Source organism: Phacochoerus africanus, chromosome 5 (genome assembly GCF_016906955.1).
Source record: "Phacochoerus africanus isolate WHEZ1 chromosome 5, ROS_Pafr_v1, whole genome shotgun sequence".
In the NCBI taxonomy this organism is placed as follows: domain Eukaryota; kingdom Metazoa; phylum Chordata; class Mammalia; order Artiodactyla; family Suidae; genus Phacochoerus; species Phacochoerus africanus.
Genome location: NC_062548.1, coordinates 97,011,081 through 97,014,191, shown reverse-complemented (window position 1 = coordinate 97,014,191; position 3,111 = coordinate 97,011,081). Strand labels below are relative to the sequence as shown.

The following is a 3,111-nucleotide window of genomic DNA, read 5'->3' as shown; positions in this document are numbered from 1 at the left end:
TTGGGTTGTTCATAGCTGAATGAGATATCCCTTTTTTAGTTTGTTCTATTCTATTCTGGGCCAGCACATCAATATTACCTGGGAGATGGTTAAAAATACGAATTCTTGGGCCCTAAACCTACTGAATCAGACACTCTGCGGGTAGAGCCCAGCAATCCGTGGTTTAACAAGCTCTCCAGGTGATTCTGATGATCCCTCAAGTGGTCCTTAGTCTGGGCTGTATATAGGTTTTCTCTGCTTTGGGGAAGTAGAATGTTTCTATGAAACCTTTCAAAGCCAAGATGGTGTAAATTGAAGAAGCAATTACCTTAGGACACATCTTGCTCATGCATGCACAAAATGAATCAAGATAAAGCACAGGTACTCACAGACACAGTTCAAAGCCACAGCAGCTTGCTGTTGAGATGCCGAATGTGATTCCTGGGAGGAGCCTTGATGGTGCTCAGGGATGTGCTCTGTCTCTTTAATTGCTTCCTGCAAAACAAACAGTAAATGCTATTTTAGTTTTTTACTATTTTCTGTAAAAGCAAAAATCTTCCCTGGATTTTTGTTGTTAGAAAAAACAGGTACTAACGTAGGTCTTTTGTAAAAGCAAAATGATGTAGAGGGAAGTGTCGAAAATAAGGGGATATGTGTATTACCATCACTTGGCAGTATTTTAAAAATCATAATGTCCAGGCCCTACCCAGGAACATCCACATTAGAAATTCTGAGAGTGAGATCCAGCCTTCTGCATTTTTATGGTTTCCCCAGTGGTTCCAATGTGCAGACAAGATTGAGAATCACTGCCACAGAGATTTCTCCAGAAAGTGGTAATATCATTTGGTGGCTATTTATTTATTCCACATTTAGCATCTTCTCTGTGCAAGACCCTGTACTTCTAACTATATGAAAATGAATAAGTAGTCACTGTCCTGAAGAGAGACATTGAAACACATTTCAGTACAGCAGTGGGAGCTGCAGAGGGTGGCTTGGGGAAGTATAATCTCATCTATTATCTACTCACTCTTCCATTCTTTGACAATATCAAATGCTGACAAGACTGTGGAACCACAGGAATTCTCATTCATTGCTGGTAGGAATGTAAAATGGTACAGCAATTTTGGAAAACAGTTTGGCAGTTTCTTACAAAACTAATTATACTCTCACCATATGATCTGGCAATCATGATCCTTGAAATTTACTCAAATGAGTTGAGAACTTATGTCCATGGAAGAACTTGCACACAATTGTTATGCAATTATTCATAACTGCAAAAAATTGAAAGCAATCAAGATGTCCTTTAATATATAACTGGATAAATAAACAGTATGTACCCTACATTCTCCTTCCATTAACTCACTGCCTTGGGTGCCTGCTTGGCTCAGCCCTCCCGCTTAACCAACGGGAATACCTTAGCAGTTCTTCCCTGCGGCCACTGCAGTATGGCTGCACCTTTGCCTGCTGCTTCCTCCTCCAATAGCCCTTCACTGGCCTTTTGGGCCCCGCCTAGTCCACACCATGCCAGTCTGTGCCTGCCTCCTGCCCACCAGTCAGCCACACGCATAAAGCAGGAGAAGCCAGCAGAGTGTGAGAGGTCCGGGCTTCTCCTGCTGCCTCTGGGCTAGAAGAAAAGGATTCTGTAGCATTACAGACTTGAAGCACTGAATCAGGATGGGAAAAAGATGTGTTGCTCCCAAGCTGGCAGCAGGCTGTTTCCGGGTCAAGAAATCTTAGTTATTTGGATGTGGAACTCAGTCATGAGAACCAGCCCAGAACTGTCTCCAGCTCCAATTCAGGACCTCTTCAAAACCCCCAGCATGTGGGTGGAGGCAGTGGTCGGGAAAATAAGTCAGACCTATCTCTGGAACCTGGAAACTCTCTCATCACACGAATGCATTCCACATTAGGAGTGCTGAGCCCTCTCTCTGCCCAGTGGAATTGCCAAAATCACCGAGAACCTGCTGATGAATGCAGACCTGTGCTGCTACTGCTTTGATGTCCTCTACTGTCACTTCTTGGCTTCCCATGGCCATGACTTCCTACATTTACCATTGACCCCTATCTGCTCTTTGTGATATGGAAGACAGGGCGGGACAAGTGGCTTTGTGGCTGCATTTGGGAACTTCTCAGCCATGAATCTTCATTCAGGACTCAGGGAATGCACACTAGCTAGTGCAATTAAGGACAGCCGATTTCCCTCCACCCCCTAATCTGAGAGGAGCTGCCTAAACTTTTCTGCTCTGTCTCCCTCCTTACATTACTAACTTTGAAGATATCTGTGATTGCCTGGACTCTAAGGTAGGGGTCCATGGGATTCAAATTGAATTCATCAATGAAAAAGGTACAGCCACATATTTACTGTGAGGTTGCAAAGGAACAAGACTGGGATCAGAACCAGACAATAGACTCCTTGCTCAGGATAGTGACTTTAAGAGTCCAGTTACCCGAGTTCCTGTCATGGTGCAGTGGAAACAAATCCAACTAGGAACCATGAGGTTGTGGGCTTGATCTCTGGCCTCACTCAGTGGGTTAAGGATCCAGCGTTGCCATGAACTGTGGTGTAGGTCGAAGACGTGGCTCAGATCTAGCGTTGCTGTGGCTGTGGTGTAGGCTGGCAGCTACAGCTCCGATTAGCCTCCCCTAGACTGGGGAACCTCCATATGCTGCAGGTGTGGCCCTAAAAAGACAAAACAAAAAATAAATAAATAAAAATAAAACTCCAACTACCAGTGAATTCAGCAAAACCATCAAACTCACCAGGTACCAAAGTGAGAAGAAGACAATCAATTATGTAGAATATATTTCTTCTTGACAACACTGTTCCCAGAAGGGCACGCTTCATGCCCTGCCCCTCTACAAACATTATTCCTGACACACAGCTGCATGACCTGTCCCATCCCCCCCCAACCCCCACCCCTCCCTGGGGCCACCAATGGCTATGGTATTACTGGAGCAGATGCCTCCTCTTCCTGGTCCAGTTCCTTCTATTATTACACTATTTTAGGACGTTAGCTTCTGTTGCTAGGTCATCCTCCAGCTGACTGAAGGGGTTATACTGAATGAAACAGAACTTGAGGAGCCCAAGCCTAATCTCAGCCTTTCCTCAATATGGGATTCTGTTGGATTTGG

At 44.7% G+C, this 3,111-nt stretch overlaps 1 pseudogene; it reads left to right on the top strand.

The window, feature by feature from the left end:
* Positions 1–1,623: 1,623 nt before the first annotated feature.
* On the top strand, positions 1,624–2,854 carry LOC125126844 (AMMECR1-like protein; annotated as a pseudogene).
* Positions 2,855–3,111: the final 257 nt, after the last annotated feature.